Raw genomic sequence first — 15161 nt, forward strand, 5'->3', positions numbered from 1 at the left:
TACAAGTTCAAAGTATTCATGGAGTTTACAATACTGATCCCTTTTAAAAGAGGTTTACCTGGAGTTTACCTGGAGATGGTTTCGGGGGTCAACGCCCCTGCGGCTCGGCCTGAGACCTGGCCTCATGGTGGATCAGGGTCTGATCAACCAGGCTCTTATTGCTGGGCGCACGTAAACTGACATGCGAACCACAGCCCAATTGGTCAGGTACTGACTTTAGGTGCCAGTCCAGTGCCTTCTTGAAGACAGCCAGGGCTCTATTGGTAATCCCCGTTATGTATGCTGGGAGGCAGTTGATAAGTCTTGGGCCCTGGACACTAATTGTGTTGTCTCTCAATTTACTCGTGGCACCTCTGCTTTTCATCGGGGGATTGTTACATCTGCCGAGTCTTTTGCTTCCATAGGGAGTGACTTTCGTGTGCAGATTTGGTACCAATCCTTCCTGGACCGTCCTAGTGTATATTATCATGTACCGTTCCCAGTAATTTAGGTGCTTTATCTTACTTATGTGTGCCGTGAAAGTTCTTTGTACGCTCTCCAGGTGTGCAATGTCTTCAGTCTTGAAGGAGGCCGTTAGTGTATAGCAGTATTCCAGCCTAGAGAGAACAAGCGATTTGAAGAGAATCATCATGGGCTTGGTGTCCCTAGATTTGAAGGTTCTCATTATCCATCCTATCATTTTCCTTGCATGTGAGTCAGATACATTGTTGTGGTCTCTGAAGGCGAGATCCTCTAACATCATCACTCCCAGGTCCTTCACATTTCTTTTTCGCTCTTTTGTATGGTTAGAATTTGTCGTATACCCTGATACATTTTTAATTTCCTCAAGTTTTCCATATCTAAGTAGTTTAAATTTCTCCTCGTTAAACTTCATATTGTTTGAGTGGCCCATTTGAAGATTCGGTTGATGTCCGCTTGGAGTCTTGCAGTGTCTTCGATGGAGGTCACTGCCATGTCAATCCGGATATCTGCAAAGGAAGACACGGAGCTGTAGCTTACATCTCTATGTCCGAAATGAGGATGAGGAATAGAATGGGAGTGAGTACTGTGCCTTGTGGAACAGAGCTTTTCACCGTGGCTGTCTATGACTTTACTCTGTTTACTATTACTCTGTGTTCTATTTGTCAGGAAATTATAGATCCAGATAACTTTTCCTGTTATTCCTTTATCATGCATTTTGTGTGCTGTGTTGAATGGTTTGAAAAACCGACAAGTTGAAGATTGAGAAACTTATGCAACATATTGGAATCTTTATTCAGGAAACGTTTCGCCACACAGTGGCTTCATCAGTCCAATACAAAGTAGAAAGGTGAAAGGAGAGGAGGAGTTTGAAGTAATCAGTCCCTCAGCTTGGAGTCGATGTGTTCAGTCCATCAAGCTTGTAGAATGTATACTACATCTGCTACTACTACATCTAAACCCGTAGTATTATCAACCTCTAAAAACACTTATTTAATTAGCTTAGTTTTACTAAAAGCGTATAGAAGGGCTATATATTCAGTTACTCTACACAGAACATTTCTTAGAGCAAATATTTTATAGGTTACTTAACAGTGGGTGTGTTAGGTGAATTTCCCATGAAAGAGGCGCTACAGATGGTAGGTAATGCCGTCCCCTCTTCCAGACTGCGTCCTGATCCTGTAGTCATTCTTGAAACCTCTGCTTCTGAACCTCTTGTAACTTGGGCAATGGTTGTAACTCGGGCAATGACCAAGGGAAAGTCTTGGAAATATGCTGACATTATCTTTGGAGACCAAATACTCCTGACTCCATGACTGACAGTCCGACCTTCAGAGAAGAACAACACAGTGACCCTACTCTTGCTTCTGCCTTAATGTCAGCAGTTGTTAAACCTGATGTAGTGTCTCTCTCCAGATGCCATTCTAGGAAAAAGTCTTAATGAAAAAAAAACTCATAAGGAGGTAATAGGAAGGTCCACACCACAAATGTTCGTACGAAGTTTAGGTACCAGATTTTGAGGGTGGCCCAAAATTCATCTATAGAGGACATATAGGAATTACCAAAACCTTTTACAATATTAGTAAATTGTTTGATTGGTCATGTTTAAAACAGGATATCGAGAGCAACATCAGGTCCTCCCCAGAGTGCCAGCAGAGGCAAAAACCTGGACATTACATCAAACTTGCTCCACTACGTCCCATACCAGCTTATGGAGAATCCTTCGCAGACCTTATCATAGACTGTGTAGGGCCTCTACTAAAACCAAGTTACGAAACCAATATATCTTTTACTATCTTAGATAAAATTACCAGGTCTAAGTCGGACCGAAACGTCGTCTTAAGCTCCTCTCTCCTAAGTGCGGGTTATTTGTGTATTGTTCCCGTCACGGTATTATGCCTCTTTATTCCTTAGCCCTCATAAGATTTATATCACATGTGAAAATCTCATGGAATATTCAAAATGATCAGAGTATCAATTTTACTGAAAACGCCTTTAGAGAGCTTTTCAGTTGTTTAGGCATTAAGCAGTGCCTTTCTTCAACTTATTATCCTCAATCCCAAAGGTCATTAGGCACTGGGTGACCTTTGTAAGTGCTCAAAGACGGTTGGCTGGGAGAAAACCCGTCGAAGGTTCCGTGCGAACTCAAGGCAAGATTACACCTAGTATATCAGATGGGTAAAGACAACATTAACAAAGCCCAGGGAAAACATGAAACAAGAATGAAAAAACATCGACACCACATTCGTTATGCATGGGAGAAAAATTATATACCTAGTCACACCTTAAAGGCAAGGTTTACTGGTCCTATGCAGTTGGTGGAGAAAAATTCAGATCCTAATTGTATGGTGGTGCCTTCTGACTAACCCGAAATGAGTCAAGTTTACTATACAAATCACATTAGAAAACAATTTTAAGCACTTCAGGCCTAGATAATGAGATTGTCTTCTATACCTACAGACTTCGATGACGATTCTGACTCCTAAAAAATTCCGGAGGTCCAAATTAGACTGCATAGTTCAGATCTACTTAGGAAACGTCTCCTTTCATGTTGGGAATCACGGAACTATAAATGGCAGTCCTCTCACGAACATTCCGAAAATGTGCAGTCTTGGTTTTCATGACGTGTGTGTGTGTGTGTGTGTGTGTGTGTGTGTGTGTGTGTGTGTGTGTGTGTGTGTGTGTGTACATGGGCTGAGCTTAACCTCTTAAACTCTGTCTTCCTACAGAATTAACCCAGAGAAACAGAGACTACTACAAGAAGAGGTAAATTTCTTTCTAGAATATGGGTTAATAGAAAATTTCTGAAGTATATGAGCCTCACCTTTCATCATCATGAAGAAACCTGATGGAGGAGTTCCGATGTGTACTAATTACCGAAAGGTGTATGAGATGCCAGTGCGAGACGCTTACCTACTTCTGGATTGGACGATGTCATGGACTTCAAATTTGTCTCCAAATTTTACCTGAATGGTTTCCATCAATTTCCTTTAACTGACAGGGGCAGGAATTCTCTGCCTTTGATTCCAGGAGACTATTGCCAGTATACTATGATTCTTTTCAGCATGAGAAACTCCCCAGTCACATTCCAAAAACTTGTCCATCATGCTATAGAAGAGATAGTAAGCACTGAGGCTTAACCGGACGATTTAAATGTGGTTTCTAACACCTGCGACGAACATAATTCCGCACTTATAAGATCTTTTCAACTGGTTTAGAAAATTTAAGTTAAAGGTGAACCACAGTAAATCTTCCTTTGGCCAGTCTTTAGTCACCTTTTTAGGTCACGAAGTAGGGAATGGAAAGGGATCGCAAAAGGCAGTTAACATTTTTGGACACCCAACATTATCCAGCCCGCAAAATTGAGCGGCATAATCTATATGAGACCTCATTTAGATTATGCCGCTCAGTTTTGGTGTCCTTACTACAGGATGGATATAGACTCATTGGAGAACAGAGAAGAATGACTGAAATGATTTACTGTATAAGGAACCTCCTGTATGAAGACAGAGCCTTAAATCTCCACTCTCTGAATGAGAGGAGATATCGTCGAAGTGTGTAAGTGAATGAGGGTGTCGAACCAGGTAAGATAAATTTAGATTTAGAAAGATATAGGTAAGCACTGGTTTTCAAAGAGAGTTGTGGATGTGTGGAACGGCCTTCCTAGTAGGGTGATAGAGGCTAGGACCTTGGGCAGCTTTAAAAACAGACTGGACAAATGTATGAGTGGGAGGAGCTAGGTTTGATTGGTGTCTTGGGTTATTATTATTTTATTAACACACTGGCCGATTCCCACCAAGGCAGGGTGGCCCGAAAAAGAAAAACTTTCACCATCATTCACTCCATCACTGTCTTGCCAGAAGGGTGCTTTACACTACAGTTTTTAAACTGCAACATTAACACCCCTCCTTCAGAGTGCAGGCACTGTACTTCCCATCTCCAGGACTCAAGTCCGGCCTGCCGGTTTCCCTGAACCCCTTCATAAATGTTACTTTGCTCACACACCAACAGCACGTCAAGTATTAAAAACCATTCGTCTCCATTCACTCCTATCAAACACGCTCACCCACGCCTGCTGGAAGTCCAAGCCCCTCGCACACAAAACCTCCTTTATCCCCTACTTCCAACCTTTCCTAGGCCGACCCCTACCCCGCCTTCCTTCCACTACAGACTGATACACTCTTGAAGTCATTCTGTTTCGCTCCATTCTCTCTACATGTCCCAACCACCTCAACAACCCTTCCTCAGCCCTCTGGACAACAGTTTTGGTAATCCCGCACCTCCTCCTAACTTCCAAACTACGAATTCTCTGCATTATATTCACACCACACATTGCCCTCAGACATGACATCTCCACTGCCTCCAGCCTTCTCCTCGCTGCAGTATTCATCACCCATGCTTCACACTCATATAAGAGTGTTGGTAAAACTATACTCTCATACATTCCCCTCTTTGCCTCCAAGGACAAAGTTCTTTGTCTCCACAGACTCCTAAGTGCACCACTCACCCTTTTCCCCTCATCAATTCTATGATTCACCTCATCTTTCATAGACCCATCCGCTGACACGTCCACTCCCAAATATCTGAATACATTCACCTCCTCCATACTCTCTCCCTCCAATCTGATATCCAATCTTTCATCACCTAATATTTTTGTTATCCTCATAACCTTACTCTTTCCTGTATTCACTTTTAATTTTCTTCTTTTGCGCACCCTACCAAATTCATCCACCAATCTCTGCAACTTCTCTTCAGAATCTCCCAAGAGCACAGTGTCATCAGCAAAGAGCAACTGTGACAACTCCCACTTTGTGTGATTATCTTTTAACTCCACGCCTTTTGCCAAGACACTCGCATTTACTTCTCTTACAACCCCATCTATAAATATATTAAACAACCGTGGAGACATCACACATCCTTGTCTAAGGCCTACTTTTACTGGTTAATAATTTCCCTCTTTCCTACATACTCTAACTTGAGCCTCACTATCCTCGTAAAAACTCTTCACTGCTTTCAGTAACCTACCTCCTACACCATACACCTGCAACATCTGCCACATTGCCCCCCTATCCACCCTGTCATACGCCTTTTCCAAATCCATAAATGCCACAAAGACCTCTTTAGCCTAATCTAAATACTGTTCTCTTATATGTTTCACTGTAAACACCTGGTCCACACACCCCCTACCTTTCCTAAAGCCTCCTTGTTCATCTGCTATCCTATTCTCCGTCTTACTTTTAATTCTTTCAATAATAACTCTACCATACACTTTACCAGGTATACTCAACAGACTTATCCCCCTATAATTTTTGCACTCTCTTTTGTCTCCTTTGCCTTTATACAAACGAACTATGCATGCTCTCTGCCAATCCCTAGGTACCTTACCCTCTTCCATACATTTATTAAATAATTGCACCAACCACTCCAAAACTATATCCCCACCTGCTTTTAACATTTCTATCTTTATCCCATCAATCCCGGCTGCCTTACCCCCTTTCATTTTACCTACTGCCTCACGAACTTCCCCCACACTCACAACTGGCTCTTCCTCACTCCTACAAGATGTTATTCCTCCTTGCCCTATACACGAAATCACAGCTTCCCTATCTTCATCAACATTTAACAATTCCTCAAAATATTCCCTCCATCTTCCCAATACCTCTAACTCTCCATTTAATAACTCTCCTCTCCTATTTTTAACTGACAAATCCATTTGTTCTCTAGGTTTCCTTAACTTGTTAATCTCACTCCAAAACTTTTTCTTATTTTCAACAAAATTTGTTGATAACATCTCACCCACTCTCTCATTTGCTCTCTTTTTACATTGCTTCACCACTCTCTTAACCTCTCTCTTTTTCTCCATATACTCTTCCCTCCTTGCATCACTTCTGCTTTGTAAAAACTTCTCATATGCTAACTTTTTCTCCCTTACTACTCTCTTTACATCATCATTCCACCAATCGCTCCTCTTCCCTCCCGCACCCACTTTCCTGTAACAACAAACTTCTGCTGAACACTCGAACACTACATTTTTAAACCTACCCCATTCCTCTTCGACCCCATTGCCTATGCTCTTATTAGCCCATCTATCCTCCAATAGCTGTTTATATCTTTCCCCAACTGCCTCCTCTTTTAGTTTATAAACCTTCACCTCTCTCTTCCCTGATGCTTCTATTCTCCTTGTATCCCATCTATCTTTTACTCTGTAGCTACAACTAGAAAGTGATCTGATATATCTGTGGCCCCTCTGTAAATATGTACATCCTGAAGTCTACTCAACAGTCTTTTATCTACCAATACATAATCCAACAAACTACTGTCATTTCGCCCTACATTATATCTTGTATACTTATTTATCCTCTTTTCCTTAAAATATGTATTACCTATAACTAAACCCCTTTCTATACAAAGTTCAATCAAAGGGCTCCCATTATCATTTACACCTGGCACCCCAAACTTACCTACCACATCCTCTCTAAAAGTTTCTCCTACTTTAGCATTCAGGTCCCCTACCACAATTACTCTCTCACTTAACATCTCCCAAAATCTCTCTCTCTCCTCTGCATTCCTCTCTTCTCCAGGTGCATACACGCTTATTATGACCCACTTCTCGAATCCAACCTTTACTTTAATCCACATAATTCTTGCATTTACACATTTATATTCTCTTTTCTCCTTCCATAACTGATCATTCAACATTACTGCTACCCCTTCCTTTGCTCTAACTCTCTCAGATACTCCAGATTTAATCCCATTTATTTCCCCCCACCGAAACTCCCCTACCCCCTTCAGCTTTGTTTCGCTTAGGGCCAGGACATCCAACTTCTTTTCATTCATAACATCAGCAATCATCTGTTTCTTGTCATCTGCACTACATCCACGCACATTCAAGCATCCCAGTTTTATAAAGTTTTTCTTCTTCTCTTTTTTAGTAAATGTCTACAGGAGAAGGGGTTACTAGCCCATTGCTCCCGGCATTTTAGTCGCCTCATACGACACGCATGGCTTACGGAGGAAAGATTCTTTTCCACTTCGCCATGGACAATAGAAATAAAGAAGAACAAGAGCTATGTAGAAAAAGGGGAAAACCTAGATGTATGTATATATATATGCATGTGCGTGTCTGTGAAGTGTGACCAAAGTGTAAGTAGGAGTAACAAGATATCCCTGTTATCTAGCGTGTTTATGAGACAGAAAAAGACACCAGCAATCCTACCATCATGCAAAACAGTTACAGGTTTCTGTTTCACAGTCATCTGGCAGGACGGTAGTACTTCCCTGGGTGGCTGCTGTCTACCAACCTACTACCTAGGTAGTACGGGAGTAAATTCTTGGGTAGTTTAGGGTAGGGGTGGTTTTGATAAGCATCTATCTTGTATGGGCCAGGAGGCATTCTGCAGTGTTCCTCCATTCTTATGTTCTTAAAAACAAATAAATCTCTAACGAATTTTAGGGATGACAGGATTGTGTAGGAAGTTCTGAAATAACTTCTCTGACATTGTGGCTATCTTTACTACCCTTAGCAGCAAGAAAATAAAATTTAAATTGTCTTTGCAGTATCAAGAAGCATTTTAGAACAAATAATTGTTGTGTAGTTCCTGTATTACTATCACCAGATTGAAGATTGAGACACGCAACATATGGGAATCTTTATTGAGGAAATGTTTCGTCACACAGTGGCTTCATCAGTTCAATAGAAAGCAGAAAGGTGTAAGGAGAGGTGGAGTTTGAGGTAATCAGTCCCTCAGCCTGGAGTCGATTGTTCAGTCTATCAATCTTGTAGAATGTACGGCATAGGGCCGTAGACGTGGCTTATTTACTGTAGTCAGGTGAGGCGAAGCATAAGTTATGTTGGGCCCCTCGTTCGGTAGGGGTGTACTAGCTTCAGTTGTTGTGCCTCCTCCGGTCAATATCCCTGTGGCTTGCTTCAGCCTATTTACCTCATATTCTAGGACCCTCATCCTGGCTACTGCAACTCTGACTTGAGACTCCCAGTTCTTCTTCTCCTCCTCCAACCTCTTTTCAAATTTCACAGGAAGCTCTGTCTCCCTTTTTGCAGAAAGCTCTCCTAGAGTACACGTGTGTGTATGTGTGTGCATATATGTGTGTGTATGTCTGTTTGTGTGTGTGTGTGTACTCACCTAGTTTTACTCACCTAGCTGTGGTTGCAGAGGTCGATTCACAGCTCCTGGCCCAGCCTCTTCACTGGTCGCTACTAGGTCACTCTTCCTGCTCCATGAGTTTTATGGGTGGGGGGACCTGGCAGTGTGCTGTGGGATTCTACAGCATAGTGTGTGGTGGGGGCTGTAAGGAAGATTGTGGTTTGTGTTAGGATAACATGTTTGGTTGTGGGATTCTGGGGGTGATTCTGTGTGTGCTTGCACTTGTGCTCTTCCCTGCTTTGGTAGTCCTCTGCTGACCCCGCCCTTCTCTCTCTTCCTAGCCCCTTTCGCTTGTGTGTCCTCTATCTCAGCGGCTGTTACTCTCTTCTTGTTCTGTTTCTGTCTATGAATACCCTCTTTTATGTTGACGATTCCATCAACCGTGGTCTCTTGCAGGATCCTGTTTCGCACCATTTCTGTCTTGAAAATCAGTTTGACCGGTCGATTTCTCCCTTTCAAGTACCCTCCTATTCTCTGAAAATTTACTTAGTCATGTCCTCCTCACCTATTTCTTTGATGGCATTTTCAAACTCCTGTTTTTCTTCCTCCTTTTTTCATTGTGTGTCCTCCCCTCCCATTGACTTTTCCTCTGTCTCTGGGTCCCATTTGTACATGACCATTGTCTCCCTTATTTTTTCCTGTAACACATGGTGGCATGGTCGTGCCTCTGCATGGGACCTATCCCCCTCTCCACCATCTCCCAACTACCTTACTGCTATCCTCCTTCCTTCCTCAGCACTACTTGGTAACCTGATAGGGCCTTAATGAAAGTCTTGTCTCTTTCCTCTCCATTGGGCTCTTCGTTCAGTACGGGTGTACCTACTTCAATTGCTATGTCTTCTTTGGGCAATAGCCTTGTAACTCGCTTCAGCTTATTTACTTCAATTCTATGGCCCATATCCTGGCTTCTTCGGCTTCGGTTTATAACGCCCATTTCTTCTCCAAGTTTGCTCTCCTACCCATGTTCCATCCTTCTACATTGGTCTTCCATCTATTCTTCCTTACGAGAAGAACCATTTTCCTCTGATCCCCTGAGCCTTCAACTTCCCTTCTGAGCCACCATATTTTAATGAATTAGGTGTTGTAGTGCGTGTGTGCGTGCTGTGTGTGTGTGTGTGTGTGTGTGTGTGTGTGTGTGTGTGTGTGTGTGTGTGTGTGTGTGTGTAGATGTGTGTGTGTGTGTGTGTGTGTGTAGATGTGTGTGAGTGTGTGTGTGTGTGTAGATGTGTGTGTGTGTGTGTGTGTGTGTGTGTAGGTGTGTGTGTGTGTGTGTTAAACAAGTAGGAAGAGAGTGGTAGAGAGGGAGAGAGATAGCTGGAGAGAAAGAGGAATAAAGGAGGTGTGGGTGGAGATTGATAAAGAGAGAGAGAGAGATGGAGAGAAAGAGGGGTAGAGGAAGAGAATGAGAGTGGAGAGAAAAAGAGAGAGGATACTCCGAGTATGCTCCACTTTCTTGGTTTGTCTACCCCACCCCCCTCTCATCTGCAACTGCTTGACAGAGAACAGAGTAAGACGTCTCATCTCTCTCCTGGACCCATCCTGGATAGATCTGTCATTTCAGCAGAGCCTTCAACATTGTAGGGATGTGGATGGCCTTACTGTTATGTACAAGGCCAATATTGTCAAGGTACCACACTTGTATCCACTTCGAGGACAGCGTGAAGCAAGCTTCTGAACCACAAAACGGGCAAAAAGCACCAACTTCACTCTAGCTGTACCCTTCTCCAGAACATCACTTCATCTGAGATCATTTATCGCCAGGATGACTTGAATCTGGAACACATTCGCACAGAATAATGATGTCAGCGAGATAGTCAGTTGATCAAATGAAAATGCTGGCCACAGATAGCTCCATCTTCATCCAGTTCCTTACTTGCATGCTCATATCAAAAATGCTTTCAAATGAGATGGCGTAGACAACAGAGCTTGTCATTAAAGTTAGGGATCCTTAACCTAAACTAGTCAAACCCTGTGTAACAAAAAAAAAAAAAAGATAGAGGGATAAAAGAGGTGGGGGTGGGGAGTTGAGAGGGAGAGAGATGGGGAGAGGGAGAGTGATGAGGGTGAGAAAGAGTGGTAAGGGAGTTAAAGGGAGAGAAAGGGAGGAAGGTAGGGAGGGAGAGGAAGACAAAAGGGAGAGAGGAAAGAGAGAGAGAGAGAGAGAGAGAGAGAGAGGGAGAGGTGTAGGGAAACGAGTAGGTAAGAGCTATCGAGTCACTGTGTGGTGTCAATTGGCCTATGTGCCAGTGTGTGCGTGTGTGTGTGTGTGTGTGCGCGCGTTTGCGTGTGTGTGCGTTTGCGTGTGTGTTTGTGTGTGTGCGTGTTTGTGAATGTGAGTGTACTCAACTATGTGTACTCACCTATTTGTGGTTGCAGGGGTCGACTCATAGCTCCTGGCTCTCCCTCATCACTGTTTGCTACTAGGTCCTCTCTCTCACTGCTTTGGTTCCTGCCTCCACTACATCACTTTCTAGGCTTTCCCGCTTCCTGATAACTCTATGACTGGAAAAATACTTCCTAACATCCCTTTGACTCATCGGAGTCTTCAACTTCCAATTGTGACCCCTTGCTTCTGTGTCCTATCTCTGGAACATCCTGTCTTTTTCCACCTAGCCAATTCCTCGCGGTATTTTATATGTCGTTATCATGTCTTCCATAACCCTCCTGTCCTAAAGTGTCGCCAGACTGATTTCTCTTAACCTTTCTTTGTAGGAAAATAACCTTAGCTCTGGGACTAGTCTCGTTGCAAACCTTTGCCCTTTCTCTAATTTCTTGATGTGCTTGACCAGGTGTGGATTTCAAACTGGTGCTGCATACTCCAATATGGGCCTGACGTACACGGTGTATAGTCTTGAATGATTCCTTATTGCGGTACCGAAATGCTATTCTTAGGTTATTTGGTTGATGTGCGCCTCAGGAGATGTGCTCGGAATTATACTCACACCATGATCTTTTTCCTTGAGAGAGGTTTTTAGTCTTTGGACACCTAAACTATATTCTATATTCGGTTTTGTGAGAAACTCTGTCGATGGCCTTTTTGCAGTCTAAGAAAATGCAATCTATCCACCCCTCTCTCTCATGTTTTACTTCCGTTACATTGTCATAAAACTCCAGTAGGTTTGTGACACAGGATTTTCCTTCCTTGAAACTGTGCTGGTTGTCGTTTATAAGTTTGTCTTTCTAGGTGCCCCACCACTCTCCTCATGATAATTTCTATGACTTTGCATACTAAACACGTCAGTGACATAGGTCTGTAGTTTAATAATGCGTGTCTGTCTCCTTTCTTATAAATTGGGACTATATTTGCTAGCTCCCATACCTCAGGTAGTTGCTCAGTTTCAGTGGATGTATTGAAGATATTTGTAAGTGGCACACACAGCATCTCTGCTCCCTCTTTAAGGACCCATGGAGAGATGTTGTCCAGTCCCACCACCTTTGATGTATCAAGTTCACATAGCTTCTTCACCTCCTCCTCGGTTGTGTATATTTCATCCAGCACTTGTTGGGTATCCCTTGTTGGAGTACCTCCCTATTCTGGCTTCCTGTCTCCACTGTAAATACTTCTTAAACTCTCATGTTGAGCTTCTCAGATCCTTCTTGGTCGTTTCTTGTGAACTCCCCACCTTCCTTCCTCAGCCTGTTTACCTGCTCATTGACTGTTGTTTTCCTCCTGATGTGGCTATACAAGGGTCAGATTTGACTTTCGATGTTATGTCATTTTCGCATTGTCGCTGAGCCTTCCTTGTTATCTGTGCATATTCGTTTCTGGCTCCTTGGCTGATCTCTTTATTTTCTGGGGTTCTTTGTCTTCTGTACTTTTTCCATTCTCTAGCACACTTAATTTTTGCCTCCCTACGCCTTTGTGCGAAACAAGGACTCGTTCTTGTCTTCCGAATATTTCTCTTTGCTTGGGGAACTAACCTCACCTCTGCCTCCTTGCATTTCATTGTCATGTAGTCCATTATTTCTTTTATTGACTTTCCTGCCATTTCTCTTTCCCACTGAACGTCTTGCATGAAGTTCCTAATGCCTGTCTAGTCACCCCTTTTGTAGTTTGGCTTCTCCTGTCCTATTCCTGCTACCCAATCCACTTGACGCTCAAGAGTGCATTCAAAGCACAGAACCACATGACCACTAGCTCCAAGGGGCCTATCGTACGTAATATCCTCGATGTCTAAACTACTCAAGGTGAATACTAGGTATAGTCTTGCTGGTCCATTTTCATCTCTCTCTGGTAATGTCTCTAACATGTTGATACATGAGGTTTTCTAATATCAAATCCATCATCTTGGCTCTCCATGTTTCGGGGCTCCCATGTGGCTCCAGTTTTTCCCCAAAAAATATCCTTGTGATTGAAATCACCCATATCTAGTGACTTTGCTCTACCCATGTGAGCTCTTCTGGCCACCTCGGCTAGTGTGTCGACCATTGCTCTGTTGCTCTTTCCGTATTCTTCTCTTGGCCTCCTGCAGCTCTGTGGCAGGTTGAACATCACTGCAATTACCCCTTTATGGCCTGCAGACTGGATTGTTCCTACTATGTAGTCCCTTTCACCCATTCCATCCATTCCTTCAATTTCGTCAAATCCCCACAAGTTTTTAATGAGCAGTGCTACTCCTCCTTCCCCTACGCTTCCTCAGTCTTTCCTCAGGAAGTGATATCCAGGTGGAAATTTTGCATCTGTTATCATCCTGTCCTCCAGTCTTCTCCACGCTGCATCATTCATCACCCATGCTCCACACCCATATAAGAGCGTTGGTAAAATTACGCTCTCATACATTCCCCTCTTTGCTTCCAAGGACAAAGTTCTTTGTCTCCACAGACTCCTAAGTGCACCACTCACCCTTTTCCCCTCATCAATTCTATGATTCACCTCATCTTTCATAGACCCATCCGCTGGCACTCCCAAATATCTGAATACATTCACCTCCTCCATACTCTCTCCCTCCAATCTGATATCCAATCTTTCATCACCTAATCTTTTTGTTATCCTCGTAACCTTACTCTTTCCTATATTCACTTTTAATTTTCCTCTTTTACATACCCTACCAAATTCATCCACCAACCTGTGCAACTCCTCTTTAGAATCTCCCAAGAGCACAGTGTCATCAGCAAACAGCAACTGTAACAACTCCCACTTTATGTTTGATTCTTTATCTTTTAACTCCACGCCTCTTGCCAAGACCCTCGCATTTACTTCTCTTACAACCCCATCTATAAATATATTAAACAACCACGGTGACATCACACATCCTTGTCTAAGGCCTACTTTTACTGGGAAATAATTTCCCTCTATCCTACATACTCTAACTTGAGCCTCACTATCCTCGTAAAAACTCTTCACTGCTTTCAGTAACCTACCTCCTACACCATACACCTGCAACATCTACCACATTGCCCGGTATCCACCCTGTCATACGCCTTTTCCAAATCTATAAATGCCACAAAAACCTCTTTAGCCTTATCTAAATACTGTTTACCTGAATGTTTTACTGTAAACACTTGGTCTACACACCTACCTTTCCTGAAGCCGCCGCCTTCACCTGCTATCCTACTCTTTCAATAATAACTCTACCATACACTTTACTAGGTATACTCAACAGACTTTTCCCCCTGTAATTTTTGCACTCTCTTTTATCCCCTTTGCCTTTATACAAATGAATTAACTATATATATATATATATATATATATATATATATATATATATATATATATATATATATATATATATATATATATATATATATATATATATATATATATATATATATATATATATATATATATATATATATATATATATATATAAATATATATATATATATATATATATATATATATATATATATATATATATATATATATATATATATATATATATATATGAGAGAGTATGGAGGAGGTGAATGTATTCAGATATTTGGGAGTGGACGTGTCAGCGGATGGGTCTATGAAGGATGAGGTGAATCATAGAATTGATGAGGGAAAAAGAGTGAGTGGTGCACTTAGGAGTCTGTGGAGACAAAGAACTTTGTCCTTGGAGGCAAAGAGGGGAATGTATGAGAGTATAGTTTTACCAACGCTCTTATATGGGTGTGAAGCATGGGTGATGAATGTTGCAGCGAGGAGAAGGCTGGAGGCAGTGGAGATGTCATGTCTGAGGGCAATGTGTGGTGTGAATATAATGCAGAGAATTCGTAGTTTGGAAGTTAGGAGGAGGTGCGGGATTACCAAAACTGTTGTCCAGAGGGCTGAGGAAGGGTTGTTGAGGTGGTTCGGACATGTAGAGAGAATGGAGCGAAACAAAATGACTTCAAGAGTGTATCAGTCTGTAGTGGAAGGAAGGCGGGGTAGGGGTCGGCCTAGGAAAGGTTGGAGGGAGGGGGTAAAGGAGGTTTTGTGTGCGAGGGGCTTGGACTTCCAGCAGGCATCCTTGAGCGTGTTTGATACGAGTGAATGGAGACAAATGGTTTTTAATACTTGACGTGCTGTTGGAGTGTGAGCAAAGTAACATTTATGAAGGGATTCAGGGAAACCGG

This window comes from Cherax quadricarinatus, chromosome 12, assembly GCF_038502225.1.
Source record: "Cherax quadricarinatus isolate ZL_2023a chromosome 12, ASM3850222v1, whole genome shotgun sequence".
In the NCBI taxonomy this organism is placed as follows: Eukaryota; Metazoa; Arthropoda; class Malacostraca; order Decapoda; family Parastacidae; genus Cherax; species Cherax quadricarinatus.